Source organism: Lissotriton helveticus, chromosome 2_1 (genome assembly GCF_964261635.1).
Source record: "Lissotriton helveticus chromosome 2_1, aLisHel1.1, whole genome shotgun sequence".
NCBI lineage: Eukaryota > Metazoa > Chordata > Amphibia > Caudata > Salamandridae > Lissotriton > Lissotriton helveticus.
This window is the reverse complement of record NC_136059.1, coordinates 753906808-753920455: the sequence shown is the minus strand read 5'-3', so window position 1 is coordinate 753920455 and position 13648 is coordinate 753906808.

Here is a 13648-nt window from a genome sequence, read left to right as displayed (position 1 = left end):
CGAGACAGATACCATTTTTAAAATGTATTGCCTTTTGCTTGTGTTGCGCCTGTTATTTGTGTTTTAAAACTCCTTCACTCACCCCTGCCTCGCCGCATTTCACCGCCCGCTCCACACGCAGACGACTAGGATCTGACGCGTTGGAGGGAGGGCTTGCCGCCATATTGGGGGTCTGAATCAGTCAGCGCACCAATGCTGGGATGAGTCCCACCCTCCCTCACCCCTTTATAGGTCATACCATCTCTCGTCCGCGCAGCGGGCCGGCAGCGCGCCAAAGGCAAGCCCGTCTGCGCCCGTCCTCGCCTGGACCGTGCCTAGGGCCACCCCCCCTGGTCAACCTCACTCTCAAACCCTTATGGTCACAGGACCAGTCACAGGTTCTCACAACTCTTAGCACTTAATCCTTCCCCTAACTTGCCACATTGGATTCCTTCAGCTCTGCACACGGATCCCTTGGTAGGCCCTTTCAAATGTCGTGCTTGCAGAAGACATTCGTCTTTACCTGTTACCCCTAGACAGGTCTTAGCAGCACTCATCAATGTGCGTTCCCTTTCAAGACATAAACATGATATTTTGGAGTTCATCTCCTCCCACAATATAGATCTTCTGTTCGCCACGGAAACTTGGGGTGAAAACTCCTCTGGCCCAGATTTTAGAGAAGCCCTACCTGAGGGTTACTGTGTACATAGATTAGACAGAACTATTCAAAGAGGTGGTGGTATAGCCATTATATATAGAGACTGCTATATTTTAAAAATGTCATCCCTTAACCACGTAGGCTGCGAAGCCTTTTCCTTCTCCATTGGACTCTCCAGCAACCAGTCATTTACGGGCACTCTGCTTTACCGCCCTACTTGCCCCAAATCTAATTTCCTGGCGAGTCTCAACAATTTAGTTGAGACCACAGCTGGAGCTCCTCACTACACCATATTAGGAGATTTTAATTTCCATTTGAAATCCCTTACTGATATCGATACCATCTCTCTCATTAGGGATTTGTCAGCGGTAGGACTTCACCAACTCGTCACCCTGCCTACACATAAGGCAGGACACACCCTAGACGGGAAATTTACTAATAACCCTGACATTATGATTTCTACCCCCATTCCCCTCATCTGGACAGATCACTCTGCAGTTTGTTTTTCAGTTAAAATTAAGTCCTTTTCATCTCAAACTAGACCTTCATCCCCATTTTTAACACAAGACTGGAAAAATATAGATATTCGTCTATTGACCGCTATGTTGACCAATGTCCCTGATGTGGTGGAGCCGGATCAGGCACTAGCATCCACTAACTACCTTGAAAACCTAGACACGGCCTGTACCACACTGGCACCTCCCAAGACTACTTTCCGTAACCGCAGTTCTCCTTCTGCTCCTTGGTTTTCTGAACCCCTCCGTCTACAAAGACAACATTGCAGAAACTTGGAAAGACATTGGCGCAGGCACTACAACCCCCTTGATAAACATTCTTACAAATGCGCCCTCTCCAAGTATAAAGAACTTATTTTCGTAGAAAAGACTACCTACTACACTACCCAAATCAATCAGGCACACAACTCTGCAAAAAAACTGTTTCATGTGGTTAACCATCTCTCTAATCCCCCTAACCCCCTTCCCGACACCTCTCAAGTCCTCTGCAATTCTCTGGCAGATTTCTTTCTGGACAAGATTGTGCAGAACTGCGCAGCGTGCGTACTGCTCAAGATCCCTCGTAGACAATCAGTGAGGGCCGGACTGGCTAGCCTTCACTGGCTACCGGTTCGGCAGAGAGTTCTTTTTAAAGCAATGTGCATAGCCCATCAAGCATTCTGGGACACAGGCCCCGGCATCACCCGTGACTTAGTTACTCACTACATTCCCAACCGAAGCCTTCGCTCCAGCCAGACCTTTTTAGCAGTGGCGCCAAGAATAAAAAGATCCAGATCTGGCGGAAGGACGTTCGCCAACAATGCGTCCAAAATCTGGAACACTCTGCCACTTCATCTCAGAGCCAATCCCAACCTCACTGTGTTTCGTAAACAATTAAAGACTTTCCTGTTCACTTCTCCCCACTAACCTCCAGCTTCCCTCTCCTCGGCTTACCGGTAGGTTCTGGTTATCTTAGCGCTTGGACGCCTCCGGGCAGCAAATCGCGCTCTACAAGTTTACAAGTTTACAGTTTACAGTTTACAAAGTCACTGCTATTTTCTCTAATTTTCTTCACAAACCTTCCTCAACACTTATCACTGCTAGGCACTCCTGTTCCAACACTTCCTTTCCAAAGTTTAATCAGGTTTCTGTGGAACAAATCTCTAATTTAATCAATACCACCAAATCAGGAACACCCCTTGATCCTTGTCCCCCCTCCATCCTCAACCTTATTCCTGATGCTATTTCTCCTGCTTTAGCAAATATTTGCAATACCATGTTCCTCACAGGTTCGTATCCATCAGTATGGAAAAAAGCTATCATTAAGCCTCTTTTAAAAAAAGCCACCCTTGACCCGCATTACCTTCCAGTTACAGACCTGTTGCCTGCCTTCCATTCCCTGCAAAAATATTTGAAAATCTAATGAACAGGCATCTCTCCAATTTCATTGACTCAAACCATCTGCTTGACGATACCCAGTTTGGCTTCAGGCAGGGGCACGGTACCGAGACGGCCCTTATAAAAGCGGCTGATGAAATCAGAATGACCCTGGATAGAGGCGGAGCAGGCCATTTTGATACTGCTTGACTTGTCCGCGGCCTTTGACACGGTCGATCATGTCACTCTGATCGACCGTGTCTCAGCGATTGGTATCCAGCACAAGGCCAAAGTCCTTCTTGCCTCGTTTCTTGCCAACCGCTCCCAAGCTGTAAAATTAGGCCCCTTCTTCTCACCCACTTTTTCCCTTCCTTGTGGAGTGCCACAGGGCTCCTCGCTAAGTCCGACTTTGTTTAATATCTATGTTTCGGACTTAGCGAGGGTGATCAAATCTTATGGCATTAGTCTCACAACATATGCCGACGACACCCTGCTGGTTCTATCAGTACATCAGGATGGACTTTCAGTGGCAGCGAACTTCCAGGAGTGAATGCTTGCCATCAGCTCCTGGATGTCCGCCAATTGCTTAAAATTAAACTCTGGCAAGACGGAGGTAATGACTTTTGGGAAACTTGAACCAGCTTGGTCCCCCCTCTGGTGGCCCAATGAGATGGGTGCTTCACCTGATCCCGTCACCAAGGTTCGTAACCTTGGAGTCATATTTGACGACAGATTACTTTTCCACCATCATGTCAATGCGGTAGTCTCCACCTCCTTCTTTACCCTAAAGAAAATCAAGAAGCTTCTCCCCTACCTCCCCATAACTGCAGGTAAGACTCTTATCAGCACCCTTATTTTTTCAATGACAGATTATTGTAATCCCCTCCTCCTTAATGCGCAGGAAAAAGTCCTTAATATGCTCCAATTGGTGCAAAACGCCTCAGCCAGAATCCTACTGGGCATACCTAAGCACACCTCCATTACACCTTTCATTCAACAGCTTCCCTGGCTTTCTGTAAGGAGCCGTATGAAATTTAAAGCACTGTGTATTGCTTACAAAGCTATTAACAACTCTGGCCCGCAGTTCCTTAAGCACGCTTTCCGTCCTCTTGTAACCCCCAGGACCCTTCGCTCATCCTCAGCTCATCTGCTTAACGTCCAACGCACAAGGAAAGCCAACTGGGGCGACAGATGCTTTGTGATTTCCATGGCTAGATTATGGAATTCGCTTCCCCTTACCATCAAAACCTCCCCCACCCTCCTTAGCTTCAGGAAGCAATTAAAAACCTGGCTGTTTCCATATTAAAAATCTTGAAACTGTCATCATCTGATCACTTAAAGCGCCGAGACACCTCCGGGTATTTGCGCTCTATAAAAATTGCCAAAAACATAAACATAAAATATAAACAGTAGCCCATGCTCCTGCATTATATAAAAATCATGTAGGATGGGATGAGGATTCTCCTCACCATAAAATACAGTAAAAAAATCAACCAACTGCACAAAGGCAGTATCCAGTAAAGCAAGAAGCTGAAAAACAGGTCAGGGAGATATTAGATCAACTTGAATACCAAGGGGTGATTGAAACATGCACCTCGTCAATTAACAATCCTTTGTTTCCTGTCTCCAAACTAGACAATACATATCGTCTAGTATTGGATTACAGACATTTAGGGCTAGATGTAGGTAAATCAGATTTACCGCTTCATAAATACCGAATTTTACCGATTCGGTATTCATGAATCGGTAAATCTGATGTAGGTATTCATTTGGTAAAAAATACCGAATCGGTAGGATTCGGTATTTACCGATTCTGTAATTTCAGCCTTGAAGCCCATAGGAATCAATGGCAAATACCTATTCTGTAATTACAGAATCGGTAAAAATACCGAATTTCCAAGGGGGACAGGGTGTCACTTTGACACCCTGTAGCACCCCAGTTTTTGCCTTGTGCGCAATGTGACACACAGACATGCCCTAAGGGCATGTCTGTGTGTCACATGGCATAGGTGTACATGCACTGATGTGCATGTACACTGGAATTCGGTCTTTTACCACCCAATAGGATTGGGTGGTAAATACAGACTCCTAAAGGGCCTGTGGCACTCTTGGAAGTGCCAGCTACATCTGGAAATACAGAATCGGTATATTTACCGATTCGGTAAATATACCGATTCTGTAATTTTCAGCCCCCTACATAGCAAAACCCAAATACCGGTCGGTAACGGTCGAAATCGTCCGTTACCGACCGGTATTTGGGCTCCTACATCCGGCCCTAAAACTCTTGTTGCAAAACCTTTGCAGTACAAAATCCACATTGTGCAGCACTAATGAACAACATTGTGCGTAAAAAATATAAAACCACATTAGATATATCTACCGGTTTCTTCTGTCAAGAAATTACACCAGAAAGTAGGTATTTGACCGCTTTCTCAATTATGGGGACACAGCGTCACTTCTATTGTCTCCCACAGGGGTTCAAGAAAAGTCCAGGGTTATTTTCAGCCAGAGTTACTACAAACCTATAATGATGCGGCATTATCATATGTCGATGACATCTATCTAACAGACGATGACTTGGATAGGCACTTGAACAGGGTGAACACGATCGTACTTGGCTTCGCCTCTGAAGGGTATAATTTCAATTTTAAGAAATCGAGAATTGCCCATTTTAAAGTCCTATTTTTAGGATATGAATTATCAAGTGAAGGCAAAAGCCTGGAAGCAAACTTTCTAGAGAAATGTGCGCTGCTCCAACCTCCAAAAATGCTGAAGAACTTACAGTCGATTCTAGGTTTCCTAAATTTTGGAAGAACTTACATTCTACGAACTAATCAAACCTGATTTCAAAACAGTTAATTGGGCACAAAAACACACAGAAATGTTGTGTTCAGTCCAATCAGACATGTTAGCAACAAAACATTTGCAAACATGCGTAAACGTACGCAACTTAGTGATCCGAATCATTCCAGGACAATGCGGATTCTCGTACCTAACTTTTAACAAAGGTGAAAAAGTACCAATAGCTTACAAATCACACTTGTACACACAAGCAGAAATGAAATTCGCTTCAACAGAAAAAATAATGACAGCGGTTCAAACTGCAGTAGCAAAAGAGAGAGGCCTCGCACAGGGTAAGCGCATTATGGTCGTTACACCTGTAAATGCCTTAGAGGCAGTGACAAAGCGAGCATTCCAAATGCAAAAGCTTTACATCCGAGATGGATCCAATGGGTTAATTCTCTTGCTGCTACAGACAGTAAATACATTTGTGATCCATATTTGAAGACACAAGCTTTTCTACAATACGAATAAGAATGTCCTCTGCCTACTGAAATACTGCCTCTAGAGCAGTATGAATGTATAATTTATACTGACGGATCAGCCCCATACCCGCTACAGGGGTAAACAAGCCTATAGTGCTGTGTGCGCGATCGTTAAAGGTCGCTGGCGCAATGGTAAATTCCGACCAGTGGTCACTAAAACGCAATCCCTAGGAGATTATACAGCTCAGCGAGCTGAACTACAAGCATTCAAGATGGCGCTTGAAAACACGGACCGCGAATTCCCCACACTCATAGTCTGCGCTTTGTATTATTGTGTTCAATCTTACAATGAATACTTGCAGAACTGGATTCAAAGCGGTTACAAAGATGCAAAAGGTGGCACAATTAAGCATAAATTGCTTTGGGAACAAGTAGTTCAGTTACGACAAGGACTACAACATGTTCACGTGATACATACACTGAGTCATCAACGTGATGGCTTTCACGTTGCAGGGAATTCATTGGCTGGGGAAGCCGCGAAGGCAACTGTGCAAATGGCTTCCGTAGCTGCAATCACTCGTTCAAAAATGAAAATAGACGGCAAAATAATGCTAGCTGTCAATGCAACAAGCAAAGGCAGTGGTGCAGAGTTTCTTCAAAACTATCCACTCAAATACTCATGTATAATTGATGCAAACTCTGTTCCTTTTGCTCGAATCCCTGGAGTGGGTGAGTAATTCCAAACAGGAAACGTGGAGTAGCTTTGATACACGAAGCACATTTAGGAGAGGGTCTGATATATCAAGGGATTTCTAAATCTATACTAGAATTAAAGGAGATGTACTGGTGGCCAGGGATGAATGTCCACATTCACACATTTGCAATTAATTGCCATGACTGCAACAAAGATCGCAGCAGGGAACGCAGCCAGATACCTGACTACAGTATAGCCAGCCCAGTACAGCCACCATTGTTAGACAGCATTAGACTATCTACACGCAGACGTTCTCATGGACAGATGCGGTCCCACAAATATTAGGACAGATTTATTTAGATGTGACCTCAGCTCTCGGCTGACGCTTGAACTGTTTTGCGAGTCTTTATCGGCAAATACGCAGTCGGCACGCTACATTCTGACGAGGGTCCTGCGTTTAGCTCTCGAGCTTAGAAAGAGGCCATGGCCAAATTGGGCATTGCATTGCGGTACTCTAGTTCATTCCATCCTGAGGCAAATTCGGTAGTGGAGAAAACAAAACGGGACATAAAGCAATCTATAACAGCTAGGGTATGAGGCTCGGGTGACGGGTGGGTCAAACATCTAAAAAGTGCCCAACGTAGTCTTAACAATCTGCCAAGAAGTTCTTTAAGGGGTATCACTCTATATGAAGTCCTTTTTGGAACCAGAATGATAATTTCAGATCTTGATTGTCACACTGCAGTTGTAGAAACAAAAAAACCTTTGATATCAAAGATTGTTTGGCTGTTTTGCAGGACTTAAACGAAATAAGATCGAAACAAAGTAACGTGTTCCTGAAGTCAACAGCCACTGAAGAGAAACCGACCGTCCCTGCAAGGTCTGTCTGGATTCCTAAGCTTGGGGACCTAGTCGGAGAAAAGATCGCGGACATGAAGGAATTTGGGCCTTCTTACAGACAACCAATACCTGTCCTAGCAATCCACGGATCAAGAACAGTATTACTGCCGATCCTTGCTGGTAAAAGGGAGAACAGGTTTGTGTCCATCGACCTGGTTAAACCACATCATGTGGCCAGTCATAAGCAGTAGGCCAAGTGAACTCCAAAGATGTAACAGACACCAGAATCTGGCTACTATCGAAGAGGTTCAAACTGAAAGACTCATTGCTTTTAAAGAATATGCAGTGAAAAATGAAGGAATAAGCAACAAAACTATGGAACTTGTACATCTTGAAACCCAAATAACAGTTCGTCAAGAAACACCTCTCTACAATGAAATAGCATCTGACTATACAAATGTAACAAGTGATCAAGTGGTTACAGCGTTTTCAATGAATGCTCATGCAGTACTTCAATTGACAGAACTGCCTCTGGCTATTTCATTAACTTTGATACATTTTCCAAGGATCCCAGTGATCCTAAAACAACGCCAGTAAAAAGAACTTTTAAAGAACAAGCAACAGAACTTTTTCATCACCTGGAAAAGACTTATCGGGTTTCACCTTGGATTGTGTTGGGTTTACCTTTTCTTCTACTTTGGTTGACTCAGGTAATAACTTTGGGAATGCTGATAAATGGAAGATTTGTAAAAAAAAAGGACACAGCAAGTAAGAACATCAACTTACTCCTCAAGCCACACAAATCATCTCATCGTGAACAAAGAGACTTGTCATCAGTGAACATCACAGTCGTTCCTATACCTGGAGGTATAGCTTGGGACAGAACTGAATATGACATTTTTGGTCCGGCGGAGCTGTTGAAGATTCCGCACCAGTTGAAGATTTCCTTGAAGGACTGTGTTTCATCTAGTACCTTTTCTGATGATTGGGAATTTTAATAATAGGATGTCAGACTTAGAAATGTCTGCTGTATTTACAAATCATGAATACTTAGAAGGTTCATCAGATTATGAACAAATGTATTGTTATAATCGCTATGGTCATCATTTCTTGCACAAATCTGCAAATCCTAGAAATTTACTGAAGTATAACCAATGGGAACATTGTCCGACGCCACCAAAGTGTAGGTCAAAAACATTTTATGGCAAATTTCCATATTTTTCAGGTTTTAATGTATCTAACCCAGAATAACTTTTCTTTAAAAATGTTAATAGTGTGGTAAATAAATAAATAATACCCTATTTTTTAATGTATAAATGAATAACAGATAGCTCAATAAAATAAGAGTCAAGATTCGAGGTAGTAGGAGTTATGCAGGTTTAATACAGCATAAGGACAGGAATAGGACAACCTGCACAGGAATAGGATGGCAAGCGCTTGCCTGGGGCAGGAAAAGGATAAGGACAACTTTTAATAACAGTACATCAGCATATATACATAACGCAAACACATAGCATTACATTGCAGTAGGCGTAGCAGTGGGTGGAGCAATAGGCGTGACGCGTAGCAGTCGCGAGAGATAAAGGTGAAAGTGGGTGTAACAGGGCGTATACATAGACATGTGATGCAAACGTAACAGAATATGTCATGAATGGGGCGGAAACCATGGAAGGGGCTACCTGAGGAGCCGGGACCTCTAACCTGATGGTGCGCGCAAACTAGCAATGACGTATCACTAGGAGAAGCTGGGGGCTTCGAACTCTGTGCTAGGAGCAGAGACTGAAGTCTGGAGAGTCAGGGCGACATGTACCTAAGCAGTATCTAGTATCTGATGTTTAGAGAACATGTTGATATAAACTAGAAGTTAGGAGGGGAAAGGCTGACTTGATTCTAAGACTGGAGCATGCATTATTCTACATGTAGTGCGTGATGAAGAATATTAAATGACCATTAAATGCAGTATTTCTCTAACGTGGAGACGTGAAGGCTAGACAATGACGGAAACTATTGATGCGATTCAGTAGTTTAGGAATGCAGAGAAGGAGGACTGAACTGATAACTGGAACTATAACATTTTCTTGGCAGACTCAGAGGCTGAGCCAGGCTGGACTGGGCACTGCGAGGCAGGAAGTAAGTGAAGGGTCGAGGATACAGGTGGGGGCTGTATCGCTCCTCAGCGAAGTTTCAGGAGACAGGAGCTGAATCTGGTGTCCAGGCCCTTTTGAGGCCTAGAAACGGGGACTTTACAATAAAATAACGTGCACACTGAGAAACGTGGCAACGTAACTTTACATAGGCCTGATATTCGTAGTATTCACGAGGACTGGAAACTGGCATACTAGAGGTGGATACAACTGTAATTGCGTCATTAATCGAACATAGGGAATACATATGCATATTTAATCATGCACACATAACATATGATGGAGGAGGCGTAGGGACACAGAACATGGCAAAATTTACTTTTCCACATTCCCTCCTTGTCACTACGTTTCCATCAGGAAACATCAATATTCATGATACCATCTATCATTTCATACAGTATCATTTGCTCGTCTCGAATTATCCTGGAACAGGATTTAGAACGGGGCTTGGGACTAGGAATACAAGAGGTAGCACAAATGCCGCAAATCGCAGGGCCACATTGTATACAGAGACAGCAGCTGAATATGATCGCTACTGCAATACCTAGGAAGGACAATATTTTCCATCCCCAGGCGGAAATTATATTCCAGAACCAACCGGACCATGTCCAGGTGCCTGGGTCTTGGTGTATCATATGGGCAATTTTATGGAGTCTGGTTATAGCTGAATAAACAGACGGCGCGTTATTTGGAATGAAAATGCAGCAACTAGATCCGATGACTCTACAGGCCCCGCCCCTATCGGCCAGTATGACGTCAAGGACGAGACGATTCTGTAAAACGACAAATCTCATAGCAGATTGCTCTTCGGTTAAGTTACCTAGAGCAGAGGCAGTCTCATTTACTACAGCTTCGAGGGTTCTGGTTAACCTACGGATTAGTTTACTATTCTGGATAGGTCCTATAAAGAAGAAGAAACCTCTATTGAAATCTGTATACTGTTCTAGAGCAGTTTCAGTATAATCGACAATTGGGGACTCCCTTCTATGTCTAATGTGTACTAGATGTGTATTTCTGTGATAATCAGATGGGGCTAGAAAAACAGGTGGCAGTAGGAAGGCAATATAACAGGTTCCCTCCCAATCGAGGGGCAGACGAACATATGCGGTTTGACCACAAATAAAATAAGAATGACGTGAAGCTTTGAAAATAGATTTCCCACTGTCACTATACTTGACAATAGTAGTACAATCACTATGTCCTACATGTACGGAACCATAATTTCGGACACATAATTCGCCTTTGACTGGCAGTACTGAAATAGCAGGTAAGTCTGGAGTAGTATCAGACTGAACATTCAAGACCATGAAATTCGAAGAATAATTACCTAAATTATACACTTCATTTTCTAGATCTAACCCTGTTCTGTGGGGAAGACCTTGCTTGTCTGGAAAACATGTACTGTTAAGAAAAGACATATCTGTTGAGGATGACGTTAACGTGGACCATGCTCCACACGAACCATTATGTGAGAATGGATAAGGAAAAAGTGGCAGAACTCCCTTCGGTGTCTGGAAAGGGGGGAGTCGACCACACACCCAACAATTAGTGGCATTGCTGGTCTGGTGTGAGTAATGTAACATGCGGATGAATGAGTTATTTCGCATAGCGAGGCGGTAAGAGAGTTCATGAGGAGGCAGATCACTAAACGTGTGCTCTACTGTAGCATTAGCAGACTTATTTACATGAGGAACTGGAAGATACAGGTAAAATGCATAACTAGTGCAGGAAATCATAATGCTGAAAAACAATATGAAACATAGAAAAACGATACATCGAATTGAGTTTTGACTGACTCTCTCACTATGGGGGTCTATTTTATACATGTCAGAAACAGTCTAACCGTTTCACCTAGGGGAGGACTTAGACAATCAAACTGACTGACTTATTTTACTAGACCGGAGTTTTAGCTTGTACTCCTGTTGCGGAGTTTTCTCTAACAGGGGAGGGGTTGTAGCAATGTCTTTTGCGGGACAGTCCTTGAGAACAATATTTTGGCAATCCTTCAAATCCTGGGAAATGTTCTTTAAGACGGGTTTCAGTCCATTAAAAAGTTTAATATGAGAAAGGTGCACCCAGCCTTTGCGTCCTTTCAACTTCACGGCTGTACGGGTGGTGAGGAGGACCTGTCGGGGCTCTTTCCAACGAGGCTCCAGCGGACTTGATCTGTCAAAGTTGCGGACCATCACCATGGATCCTGGAACGATTTCGTGCGGTGCCACCTCGGTATTGTCTGGAAATGCGGCGGCAACCTGTGAACGACATGAGTTGAGGGCAGACATCAAGGAAGCTAGGTAATCTGTCAGCATATTACTTGAAACATCGGTAATACTTCGGGGTCTAGGAGTACCCCACATGTTAGGGGGGCGGCCGAAAACGACCTCATACGGGGACAGACCTGATCTGGAATGTGCGACCATGCGCATATAAAATAAAGCGACTGGCAGAGCTACTAGCCAGTCCACACCTTTTTCTTTACACACTTTTGCAATACGGATTTTTAGAGTCTGATTATGTCTCTCTACGAGACCGGCTGCTTCAGGATGGCGTACACAATGAAACTTCCACAGGTACCCTAATAACAGGGAAACGTGCTTCATGAGTTCAGATGAGAATGGCTGGCCGTTGTCAGAATATACGACTCTAGGGAGTCCATAACGAGGGAAGAACTCACGAACCAACTGCTTGGCAGTGGTCGCGGCTGTGTAATCTGGGACTGGATATGCTTCTGTCCACCTGGACAAAGCGCATACAACTACAAGGACATACTTGAAACCTCGACATCGCTCCATCTGAATATAATCCATCTGGAGGACTTCAAAAGGGTGGTCAGGGGGCTGGAATCCACCTTGTTCCACCGGGACACTTTTACCTGGATTAAACTGACAACATATCATACAGGTACGGACTTTCTGCTTGGCTGCAGCTCGTAAATGCTTGTTAAACCAAATGTTCTGGATACTATCTAACATAGCTTTTTCCCCTAGATGTGCAGGACTATGTGCGGTATTAATAATGACTTGAACCATAGAGTCGGGGAGAAACCATGTGGCTCTACCCTTCGTTAACCATCCTTGATCTGTCTGGACCCCTCCTTGTTCGGACCATTTCTTGATTTCTTCAGGAGTAGCATGTAACTGTATGTCTATGACATCTTGTGTAGGGTCCTTAACTGTCATACATGTAGTCGGATCTGGAGTATGTGTCTGATTAACTGGAATGTCTGGAGTCTGTGCTGTAAGCTTGGCTGTGCGGTCTGCTAGATCATTACCTTGGGAAATAATGTCAGTAACTTTCGTATGTGCTTTGCACTTCATGATAGCGATAGATGTCGGTAAATGTATGGCATCTAACAGAGCTTGAATAAGGAGACCATGCTGAATCTTGGTTCCATGAGAAGTCATGAAACCTCTCTCCTGCCAGAGCACTCCGAAGTCGTGTACGACTCCGAATGCGTAGCGTGAATCTGTGTAAACATTAACTTTCTGGTTCTTGGCATGTATACAGGCTTGTGTCAGAGCAACTAGCTCTGCTGCTTGAGCGGACAGGGTATCAATACGGTGTGTTTCAATAACTTCAGTGTCAGTAGTCACTGCATACGCGGCGACTAGTTCTCCTGTACTTGTTCTCATACACGAACCATCCACATAAAGTGTCAGGTCGGGATCTAATAACGGAATATCTGTCAGATCCTGTCTTGGCTTTGTCGTAATGTTAACTACTTCCACGCAATCATGTGTGGCTGGATTTGAATTAACTGATGGTAACAGTGTAGCAGGATTCAGGATGTTGCAGCGTCTGATTTCTATGTGTGGCTGGAACAGTGTCAATTCATAACCTGTTAAACGTGCAATTGTCAAGTGCTGAGTCTGTGTTCGGTTCAAAAGAACTTCCACGGAATGTGGAACTTGTACTGTCAAGGAGTGTCCTAAGACTATGGAATCACTTTGTCTGATAGCTAGTGCTGTGGCTGCAACTGACTTGAGGCACGCAGGCAGAGCCTGGGCTACAGGATCTAATGTGCTCGAAAAATAAGCACAGGGCTTGTATTGTCCTGCTTGATCTTGTGTGAGAACAGATAATGCTGTACCTTCGCGTTCAGTGACGAAAAGTGTAAAAGGCTTACTGTAGTTCGGTGTCGCTAGAACTGGAGCTTGGCATAGGGCTTTCTTTAACTCATTGAAACTAAGTGTATG